The 12,262-nt window shown below is 42.8% G+C and overlaps 1 protein-coding gene across 4 annotated transcripts in view; it reads left to right on the forward strand.

Moving 5' to 3' along the window:
* The window catches only part of reln (reelin), a 118,278-nt gene that overhangs the window by 8,345 nt on the left and 97,671 nt on the right, over window positions 1-12,262 (forward strand). The window lies entirely within an intron of this gene.

A 12,262-nucleotide genomic window follows, 5' to 3' on the forward strand; every position in this document is an offset into this window, starting at 1 on the left:
GCTCTTCAGCCTCTCTGCCTCCTGCTGCTTTGTCTGAATAGGTCACTTCACTGAGTGGAGAGAAGTGTGTCAAGTGTATTACTGTTTGTATGGGCTTTCCGGGTGTGTTTGGGTGTTCTGTCTTCATAGACGTTGAATGATGAACCATTTAAAGAGCATTGTATTCACCGAGATATGCCAGTTTCCTTTATATGAAGGAGCAGATGGGCGAGAAATGAGAATGGATATTCATTGGGAATCTTTCCTTTGTCACACATGCACGCTTGGCCATGCACACAGCACTCAGCTCTTAGTGGGTGATCCATCATGACATAGAGACAGGTCAGATGTTACGCTGGCTAAACACAAATGTCCCGATCAGCGGGCTATTACGATTCTTTGTGTCGATGTTACAACAGGATATGACATGATAACATGAACAGGAGGTTACTATTTTCCTCCTGTCAGGTGCTAAATGGCTGTGTCAGAGGACATTGTAATGATGCTTCAACAAACTCGCAGTGACGCACACATTTGATCCGTGTGTGCGTTTGCATTTTCTCCTAAAGAGCCAGTGAGCTGCAGCAGCTCTGGAGAATTTGAAGCTGTGATAGTGGAGATGGCCCAGATGCCACCTATTCGCTACATTTGTGGAAAATTGATTCACTGCATCAGAGCACGGAGAATCGCCTCAGATAACGGTGACATTGTTAGCCTTTGCCAGGCTGGTGCCAGAGTGATGCCAGCGTGGTGCCAGGTGTGGTAGAAAGAGCTAAAAATTAAGGCAGTGAGTGGATCCCTGCCAGGCAGAGGTGTGTGCCTATGCCAGTCGTATCTGGGCATGCGGCAAGGAGCTCTTACATTTTTTATTTTCAATTTCCTCAGCGGATTCATTTTTCCAGCCAAAACAAGATAGCTCTTAACAAGCAAATGCGAGTTGTGTTTTCAGTAACTTTCATGAGTGGGCAGACGAGTGGGCGTAAGTATTTTCAGGATGTTGGAGTGTGTGCTTGCCTTTTGGGGGTTTGCCTGATTTGGAGTGCCTCTCTGTTGATAATACAAGCCGGGGTGTGCAGATGCTAGGCTCCTGCTGTCCTAGTATGTGCTTACTCGCTGTGTTTCCCTTGTGTCCCTTTCTGGTGTCTGGAGGTTTAAGTTTTAGACAGCAGCAGCACCAACAAAGACTCCACTCCTGGCACAACTTTAGCAACATGTAAACCGCCCGAAATATGGTGGCATTATTAGTTTTCCCCCGCCTGAAGCACAAAGCATTTAGTAGCATTCTTGTTGGTTACTTACTCACATTCCTGTTGTTGCTCAAGTTTAATGAGTAATTCTGTATTTCAGTTATTGTATACCGTATGTATCCGTCCCTATGGTAAACCTTAGTGAGAAACAGAACACCAGCTCACAGAGCCCACACAACATACTCTAGACCCTGAGGGTGTGAGGATGAATCCCAACCAGTTTCCCAATAGAAAACACATGAGAAGCACCTTTCTGCAGTCTATTTGAATTATTTTTTATTAGCACATTACAGTTCCCCCCTTTCCTCTGCCTCTTTGAAGTTTACTTTCAACTTACAAACAGGTTGTAAACATAATTACATTTCTTTTTTATCCCAGAAAGCCCCAACACCAGGTTTACATATAACATTAAGAGCTCTGTGCGTCTATGCAAACTCATGCTAATGTTCCCATCCCAATCTACCTCACAACAATGGACCAGTGTTCATTCTCCTTAAGGAGTACCAAGTGGCTCTAAGCCGGATTTTGAAAAGTGATGGATCCTTTTAAAACCTTTCTTCCCTCCTCCCCATCCTTCGTGCTGGACGTGTTGTTCTCATGGGGTGGTTTCCCAGCCGCTGTTGATTAGCGTGTCAGCTTTGCCGATGGCCTCTTCCTTTTAGAGAATGGAGCTCCTGTTGGAGGATTGTGTACCTCCTCCTCCTCCTTCTCCTCCTCTTGCTCTGGATCCTCCTCCTGGCGGCTTCATTGAGAGAGCTGTAATCCCTGCTTGGGGGGCAGTGTGTCGTCTGTGCTGATAGCATTCAGAGCTCCAATGGACCCACTACAGAGGAGGCGGCGTGGTGCAACTGGCTGGGTGCTGGGCACACGGCGCGTGGCACAGGCGGATTAGCCCCGGCTCTACCCCCCATTCAGCTCCAGCCTCCTTCAAACAACCAGGCCCGCTCTGCCCGCAGAGACACGGCAGGCTGGCAGAGGCAGATTACACATCCGCGCACATGCACAAGCTCACACGTATTGCTGCCGAAAGTGACAGCACGGGTGAGGGGGTTAGTGTTTACAGGGCCCCTGAAAATACTTCATTCCCCTAATGCTCTGTCGTGAAATCCCACATATCAAACCTCATACCTCCAGCCCCCACAGGTCTATGTGTCATCAGTGAGCTCTGACTCAGGATTAGAGCATCCACAGAGATTCTCCCAGCAAAATAAAGCTTAGTACATTTGCGATTTCCGAACGGCAAGCTTACCTCTACCCGTTCACATGCATCAATAAATAAATGTCCCTTTTTACCAAGGAGTACCCAGAGGAGCAGCATGTCTTACACCTCAGTGGACCAGGTGTTTGATTGCGTTTCAGGGAGTGATTGGCAACTGAAATTCAGAACAGTGAAGGAGAAGAAGAAGAAGAAGTGAGACTTCACCTTCCAGCCTCACTAGGGAGCCTGACTGTGTCCATCCCATGTAAAGGACGGTGCTCCTCTCTCTTTTGGCCGATTTCTGTCTTCGGCTTCACTTTTTCTTCAAAAATGAGCGTGGAGCCGGGAACATGTGTCTGTCACCTGCCGCTCAGAGCTCACTTTCACAGGGACCAAGAATATGAAATGAGACCAGCTCTTAATCACACCTCAGCATTTACATCAGCCACCTCGGGAGATGGCTGTCAGTGGCAATAGATAGAAACAGTCGTGTTTATTTATTGCACGGTTTTTGATCTGTCAGTGAAATTGCCAGGATACAGTGTTTGTTTTTAAGTCACATGAAAGGCAGAGTAGGTATCTTTTGTTTGGATGCAGTAGGTATCAGAAGAACCAAAAAGTCATTAAGAAACCCTAAAAGTAGTATACCTCTAGCGGATATTAGGGATGTGATGCTGAGGGCTTTTTCCCACCGGTTAATAAACTTGTGACAACACCGGTGTTACCGATTACACCGGACATTTTACAAGAAAAGACGCACAATATCAATAGAGCGATTACTTGATCTTTACCATTGGATGGCTGTGTGTCTGACCTCTCTGGTCAAGCTTTTGCTGCGTGGCCGCAGGTTTCCACCCTGCAGTTGCCTTATTAATCTTATGGTTTCCTTATAGCGTTGGGTTTAAATCCAAAATATTGCCATATTTATTTGCTTATATTTGAATTTCGCTTTGACACCAAATCCTCCGCCATCGTCTTGTCTCGTCAACTCTCTCTCGTCTCGTGTGAGTGAACTTTAACTTTCGGATTATAGTATCCGTCATCCGAATATGTATAGATAACGACGTGAAAATTAACTTAATGGGTTTTATTTCTACAAAAAAACAAAACGACGTCGGGGGTGGTGGGCAAGAAATGTAATCGGCGCCTGCCTGAACCTAACTACTAACACTGACTACTGTGGTAAGCCTAACGGACATTTGTAGCCAGTTGAAGTTGACTGTGTACTTGTGGCTGTGAATGGCCAAATTTTAAACAAGATCATCACAATGTCTTTGACAGTGACTCAACACATTTGTTTATGTGCACTTGTCTTGACAGCAGAGGATACAAAGTGATAGAGTCATTGAGTGATCCTTGCTATGGAGTGAAAGTGGAGGTCTGAGGTAGAGGTGAAGACAGAAAAGAGGTGGGGATGAGAGAGGGGTGATGGAGGGAGCGTGACAGTGTTAATTACAGCAATGAGTGCATTCTTACCAAGCTGAGCTGGTGTGATTAAGACTGGATGTCAAGGGAAACGCTCCCCATTGATCCACTGCCAGTAGAGACCATCTAGTCTTTCATTACTGCAACCAGCTTGTTAATTAGAAATCAATCTTTCCCCTCTGCTCTATGACGCCCCCCCCCCACACCACTGTGTCACTCTCCTTCCACCCAAACATTCATACCCAAAAGCTATGGAGGCACATCAGACTTTGACTAATGTCAGTACTTTTTCACTTAGTTGGCCATAATCTGTAATTTTCACGCCAAGAAAGAGCAGGGAGCGGAGAGCGAAATAGTGAGGCACAATATCCTGCCTTCCTTTCCAGCTCCCAGGACGTCTTTCAGCTCTTTAAAGAATTTGCCAAACTCTCAAGGATTGCTTGAAGATTGAGGACTGAATTCAAATTTACTTGCTAAAGAATACTTATCGTGTTGTCTTTCAACTCCGTCTTTGCGCAATTGTGTATTTTTAGGATCAATGAGAGACCTGTAGATGTTTTCTGTGGAAAACTAAATGAGACAAAAATGACATGGTCCATGGCTCATTTATATTCAGGGTTATTTTACACAATTTTACATCACCTGAATTGTTCTGAATAAGTTGATCTATTGACACAATTTATATGATCATGTAATGCATTACATTGTACCTGATTATTTTTAATAATGATTCACATTATAGTCTATAGTCTCCTGACTGTGTAGATTAAAATAAGTGCTGTAAAGCAGGAAGGAGAGGGTAAAGAGGGTGTGGAAGAGATGATGAAAACAACGGACAGAGTGGGGATGTAAAGTGAACCCATATGTGCTGTGACGGTTCCATTATTCATATTGGAGCTATTATATCTTTGCTAGTGGGAACGTGGTCAGCCTGTAATACTGCAGGCAGCTTGAGTCTGAGTTTGTGCTATGTCTATGTGCTCCTATTGTATGTGCACATGCAGTATATATGCATGTGCATACAGTAGTAGGCGCTAATAGGCACAGCAGCTGTCTGGTTTTGCAAAAGGGAGATGTGTCCAGATGCTTCTGGGCAGTAGGCGTTCAAAACTAGGTACAGATGTTACTATATCACAGGCACAGGTAGATGGACTCGTTTGCAGACTAATCATTGTGTGTCAGCTTAAAAACATGGAAAGATATATTTTATTTCACGTGCTAATTTCCATTCTTTGGTGATAACGATATCCATGTGAAACAACTCCCGCTTCATTGTTGTTCCTCTTCTTCTTAGAAGCCACGACTGTTGAAAATCCATGCATACCGCATGTAGGAAAAGCTGACTAGTTTTTTGGAACACTATAACAACTGCTGTCAAACATAAAGAGAGCACCATGTCTTTTACCTTTCACGAGGCTGAAACAGTTCAAAAGTCCAGGTTGATACTCTGATAAAAACTGCAGTTTGAAGTGTCAGCCCATGAGAATGGCTAAGAGGAGGGCAGGTGCACCTGGTGCTAACTTACTCACTTATTCTCTTTCATCTCATAAACCTTAGTTAGCCCGGAATATGCAAAGTTGGAAATACAGGGATGGAAATTCAGCGAAAACACAAAAAGCAGGACTGTTTTTTGAGGGATTTTTTTAAGTACAATATATATATTTTTTAAATACAATATCAAATTTGTTCGGGCTATTTCATCTCTGTTGGAAATAATTCAATAGAAGCACTGTGAGTCACTTTAATAATACATGACTCCAAGATATTGACATTTATTACGTTTGGTCTATCCGTCTCCTTGTATGTGGGGAGAGGTGTATGTTGTGTGTCACCGAAAAACAGCCCATCTCAACTAAAACAATGATGGACTAGATTCCTTCTATATTTGTCCTCCGGTACAGGTGGGCAGGGTTTCAAGCTGTTTTCTCCTCTACTGTACACCTGCCATCTCTGCAGTGGCTACAACTTCAATAATGGTTTTGACCTTTTGATTCTTATCATAGTATATAAAGTTACTAAATGCTAAATTGACTAAAATTTGAAACAGCTCAGTTTACAAGCTACAATAATTTTAAATCAATAAGAAGCTAAATCGTCAGACGATAGCCGATGGATTCCGAGATTGCATTTTGGCCAATGCGTTCCGCCTCTTTTGCGCTCCCCACGGACTGTTAACCTGCATTGAACTAAAGCCTGCTCCAATGGTATTGGTCAATACTACTCAGACTACAAACGGAAACCGGAACATTTCCGTTACCAAAATCTTGTCCAGTTGCCAACAGATTCTACATATGAATGCAGAATCTGTTTATAGAGATTACACAGGAAGTGCCAGCCAAATGTTGTTGTGCTTTTGATTTGTAATGGATTTCATTAAATGATGAAGATTGAGATATTGGTTTCAGAAGTTCTACAGCATCTATAGGTCAAAGAGTGAAAAACAACCTTTCGTTATCAAAAGTTCTATCTTCCTCCCTTCCTTGGATCTTCACATTACTTCCTTTATTGCTGTATTAGCATGCACACTGGGTAGAGCAGAGATATAATGACAGAGGTGATTTGGTTCTCACTCTCATATAAGATATTGGATATCATAGCCTGTGGGATACATTTTCAAATCATCAGTGCAGGGAGATTTTGGATGCTTTACATTCTTAGCACCTTGGCCATTGTGCTGCAGACCTCCAGTGATGAGGTAAGTGCCGGCATTGGCCAGAGCAAGATTGTTTAATAAATTTGTTCTGCAGGTGTGTTATTGTGAAGAAGCATACTGATCCTCTCTCTGCTTGCCATGTTAAAGAACTGCTTTGTTTAGTTCAAAATGATGTGGGTTTTGAGTAGGGGAGGGAATCACCAGAGGCCCCACAATATTATCACAATACTTAATTCACAATATGATATTATTGCCATTTTAAACATTGAGTATTGCGATAAGATATATTGCAATATTTTGCTATTTATAACCTCTTTTCTACTGCAAATGATGCAGTTTGTCAACATCTATTTAATTTAATAAGATACATTTTTCACTCTGTTCATCTCAGAGTTTTCATTCACATATCTTGAGGTCAGAGGTCAAGGGACCCGTTTGAAAATGGCCATGCCAGTTTTTCCTCACCAAATTTTGCGTGACTTTGGAGCGTGATTTAGCATTCTCCCCCGACAAGCTAAGTATCTTAATCTTAATCTTGCTTTAAGACTGAGCATGCTACAACCTCTGAAAGACAGAATAGCATCCGCGCCCGCTGGCTGGCTGTCGGATTGTTAAGAGGTTAATAGTTTATGTAATAAAAGATCAATACTTGACGCCCGTGTATCGATAAAATATTGCCACACAAAATATCGCAATACTGTGCTGTATCGTTTTTTCCCCCATCCTCTAGTTTTAAGTGGTTGTTCAAAGGATATGACTAATGTGACCAGGTAGGTCAAACTGGACTGAAAAGATGGCCCTTTTGTTGACATGATCTTCTGCCCCTCAGTGTCTGTGCAATAAACGCCCTGCTCATCCTTGTCTAAAGTCTCAAGGCCTTGCTGTGACAGATGCCTTCGGGTCATGGCTCGTTCAGTTGTGAAGCAGTTTTGGGTGGGCTGTTGGGGTTCTGGGAGATGGGAGGTTGGGGACACACCAGCTGTGGGAAGGGGGTGAAGGTCACTTAGGCTAAGTATCCTGGTGTCCCTGAGAGGGACATAGCAGCCAGTGGGGTTATACAGGCTGCGGTTGACAGCTTGGCCCTCATTGCCTTCTTCCTGTTTCCTATCAGGGCAGCTCCCGACGGAGCAGGTGAGATGGAAAGGGAGTTATGCAACAGTGTTGGTCCATGTCCAGCGTCTGAGTTTTGTTAGTGCGTACTTTCACAGCTGGCCTGCTGCTTGGCTCTGTGTGTTTGTCTATGTTTGTATTTTTCTGTTTAAGTGCATGTGATGATGATGTGTGGATTTATATGTTTAGTGTCGTTGAGTTTACCATAGATTTTATAACATATATATTTATTGTTATAGTGTGTGTGTGTGTTGTGTGTCTCTGCCCCGTGTTAGGAGTTGTGGTTTGGGTTTTAACCCAGTTTTTGAGGCTGACTGGGCTTTGAGTGTTTTCCTACATTCCTTTGATTTTGTCTCGGGAAGGCGAAGCCGTACACAGTGGCTTTCCTCTGTAACCTGCTATAGTTTAGATTAACATAGTTTATGTTATAATGTTAAATAACTTGGCTTTTAATTGCGTGTTAGGGTGTTCAGTATGGCTCTGATAAGTAAAGGAAGATGCTTTGCTTATCGGGGGTTGGAAGGCTGAAGCCTTTTCTCTGTCTGCAGAACACATGGTGTTGATCATAAGGACAGCTCACTCTCCAGTCCTGGCAGTCACCAAGCGACAGAGGGAAAGAATCATGGTGTTCCTGAACCTTATTACAATGTAACCCTTTACAGCAACCACCAATTATGCATCGCATGCTGAATGATATTCCCTTTATGCTGAATGATCTGTAAATGTGATGCTTTAATGAGTAATTATGCAGGATTCTGTTGCTCACTGATTTTTTCTTATCCAGTTGTCTTTTGTCCTCTCATTCTATCAAGACTTCACCAAAAACCCATTCAGAGTCTCTTTGCAGAGATCGGTACTTAGATGGGATCTGCGTTAGGGGTGTAAGAAAATATCAATACACAAGTATTGCGATATTATATTGTGCGATACTGTAGCGATTCTCCAAAACACTATTGATTTTTAATTAACCTCTTAAAAATTTGACGGCCCGCAGTCGGGCCCGGCCGCTATTCGATTTTTCGGAGGTTGTAACGGGTTCAGTTTTAAAGCTAGAGTGATGTTAAACTGAAGGAATCCATTGGTACCAACCATATCATAATAGCATGTCGTGAAGGAGGCTGAATAATGATACAAAGTTACGCTAAATTTTGGTGAGGAAAAACTGGCATGGCGATATTCACAGGGGTCCCTTGACCTCTGACCTCAAGATATGTGAATGAAAATGGATTCTATGGGTACCAACGAGTCTCCCCTTTACAGGCATGCCCACTTTATGATAATCACATGCAGTTTTTGCATGCAGTATAAATGTGTTATTTTTGCCTATTCTGAAATGGTTTATTTCTATACCATGACAGTTTTCCTAAAATTATTGATTCATTTATTTGGCTTTTGCCTTTATTTGATAATGATAGTATAGACATGAACGGGGGAAAGAGACAGGGGATGACATGCAGCAAAGGGGCCTTGGGGTTGGATTCGAACCCGTGCCGCTGCAGTAAGGACTGGGCACAATATAATAAATCACAATATATTCCTTACTTACAGTATTGCAATACATCGCAATATATTGAATTGTTACCCCTGTATCAAGTTACATATCATATCTCTAGATTCTTGCCAATGCTCAGCCCTAATTTGCATGCTGTTTGAGGCCTCTGTACAATGAACCAATGAATATGGTTAAAAGCCCAGAAAGATAATTTGCTATCAAAACCACTCACTGGTAAAGAGAATAGTCTTTGAGTTGTCACAGCGTGATGTGCTTTCTTCTTAACATGCAATGATCAGTTAGAAACTATGAAGAAATGTCCTGTCATAACTGATTTGGCCTTATTGATTAGTAGATACTGTATATGCCTTCCCAGTGGGGCTGTATCTTCCTTGAAAATCAAATGTCGACCTTTTGGCACATCACCAAGAATCAAAACATATATAGTACACTGTGTGCAGAATAATAAAATTGTTAGATTACTTGCAGATTGTATGCAAATGGTGCTACCCCAGAAATCATAACAAAAGGAAAGAAAATGTCCCTAAAGCATAAAAACTACTATACTCTGGAGACTAGAAGATATAAACTATAAGCTTCTTGAAGAATAACTTACACACCTGCGCTTGCTCGTGTTCAAGCATGTGACACACAGGCTCATATCAATGTAAACAGACACACACGCATACATTGCATGGTATGAGAGCAGCACAATGAAGTGTGATTCTGAAACAGATTATGTGTGAGGAACAGGATGTTTGTGACAGAACTGCCTCTTCGCTCCTGTTTCTCTCCACGGCTGTTGCAGGGGTGAAGCCAAATTAGGCAGGCAGGAAGGCTTCAGCTCCCCTCCTCAGTGAATAGAGGAGAACCTCAACAAATTGGACCAAAAACAAGTATAGGCTGCACATTGTAATCTCTGGCAGTGATCGTGAAATGACCTGTAAACTGGTCCCGAGAGATGAATTGCTTTCATGCAAAAAAATGTTGGAGATGTTTGCAGTTAAGCAGACCTGTAGAAGCTCAGTGGCTGATAGGTTGTCTGTGATCTAGTGTTTCACAGCGGCAGATGGCAGTGCCAGCAGGCCAGGATGGTGCCAGAAGGTTACGCAATGGAATGATGCCTCTAAGACCTGACTGGAACACCACATGACACATATATGTGCAGAAACACACTTCCCACACAATCTTCTCAAACTGTAGAGGGACATTCATACTTAACGAGATTCAGTTTGTTTGCATCTTCTTGTCCTTTAAAGGACCAGTCTTCCCCTTCCTTATCAGAGGAAATAGCGGCCTTATATCCTTCATGGTATCATACTCAGGTGACTGACAGTTTGAACCATTTCAGGAAGCTCAGAGTGAAGTGGCACCCCGACACTGGCATGACCACGGAAACAGATGGAACTATAGCTTCCCCATGGTCTGGCCTCCATTTCCTGGTCCTCTCTGGGGCACGTGTGTGTCTGCCAGTGGGATATGGGTCAGATGGTCGGCTATCTTTATCCAGATTGTTGCCAGGAAAACCTCCATCCATTTGGAAACAAAAAGGGCGTCCTCCTGGTTCACTGGAAGAAAAAAAATATGGGGATTTCATTGATAATATTTTCTGTTACAGTATCTCTTTTGCAGTGTTTTGCATTTCAAAATGATTTGCCTCACTGTGTGGCTTGTACTACCTTATGCTGTAATTATGCAACAGTGCAGACTATAATATTTTCTGTCTGTGGTATAAGACAAATCTTTTCAGAACCTCCTTGTGTAGCCATGTCTTTCCAGTCTTGGGGACTTTCCAAATGTTTTCCCGAGACTTGTTTAAGTAAAGTAAAGGTTATGAATGTGGGTGTGGTGAAGACTGGTGGGTGTGTTTGTACACAAAGAGCAGAAAGGAGCTGTTCAGACCATGCCAACCATAGAGGGACTTAAAATGCAAGTGGACTAGGCTGCGACTTGAATCTCAGAGCTCCCAGACTTCCTGTCCAGCTCCAGCGTAGTCCCTCGCCGTGTTGTTTTCTAAGAATGAGCTCATACCACCAAGCGTTGCCAACCACAGTGCCGGCCATGCTTTGCTGTACCTGAAGCGAGACATTACCATCGCTTTTAGGATGCCACTGGGCCCTATTTTTCATGTTCCTAATATTATTGGTGACCCAGCACACAGTGGGAAACACTTGAGTCTGTTTTTCACTGTTTAATAGAGCTGGTTCTTGTTCGAGGAATTGGACAAAACCATCTATCACTCATGGCTGCTCCCTCACTGCGTGTACTGTAAAGAAAGAAATAATCAGGAAAAAAGATTCTCTGTAGCGAGAATTCATTTCTAAAGGCAATATCTTTGGGACTAGTGTAAAACCGTACTCTAGTATCTTATAAAATGTTAAACATCTATTCCCTGTCTTCCTTCAGTACCTTGTTTGTCCCATGTTTAGGATGCTTTTACAGCATTCACAGTGAGGGGATGAACTCAGGTAATACCAGGAACTAATGCAATCCTGTTGTTCTTGATTGCCAGGTGGTCAGAAGAAGTTTAGAAATCCTAGCTGAAATATTAATCAAACTAATTAAAAGACAACAAGTAGCATACTGATGGAAAATATCTTTCCAATTTACCGTCAATTATTTCTGATCTTATTTTTACTCAATAGACTGTCACAGAAGATTAATTTTCACTTACTGATTAGTCGTCACTGTGTGTATTTTGTGTGTGTCTGCTTGAGCTCTGAGAGACTTGTCAGCAAAGTGTGTGTGTGTGTTTTTGTTGCGGTGTGCTGGTACTTTGTGCCTTAACATTACTCCTGGTGGATCCATAGAAGTGAAGAAAGCCCAAGGCCCATCAATAGTTGAGTAGGAGCACGGTTGTGTGTGTCTGTAATGAGGCATACCACATCGCATCATCAATATTACATGCCGGCTGAGGTCCAAAGGGATGTGCTCTGTGGTGTGTTCAAGTATAAAGTATGAGTGTGTGCATGTGGGTGTGAGTGCTATGCATAAAGTGTAATGAGCGCTTTTGCGAGACCTAAGTTAGGTGCACTTGCAACTACAGACACCAGACTTGTCCAGGAGCATGTAGAGGTCCTGATGTGGAGCTGAAGTGGGAGGGAGGGATCAAGAGCAAAAGAGGCCTGTAGGTCAGGAGACAAGGTGCACCTGACTGC

The sequence above is a fragment of the Sebastes fasciatus genome, chromosome 4 (assembly GCF_043250625.1).
Source record: "Sebastes fasciatus isolate fSebFas1 chromosome 4, fSebFas1.pri, whole genome shotgun sequence".
In the NCBI taxonomy this organism is placed as follows: Eukaryota; Metazoa; Chordata; class Actinopteri; order Perciformes; family Sebastidae; genus Sebastes; species Sebastes fasciatus.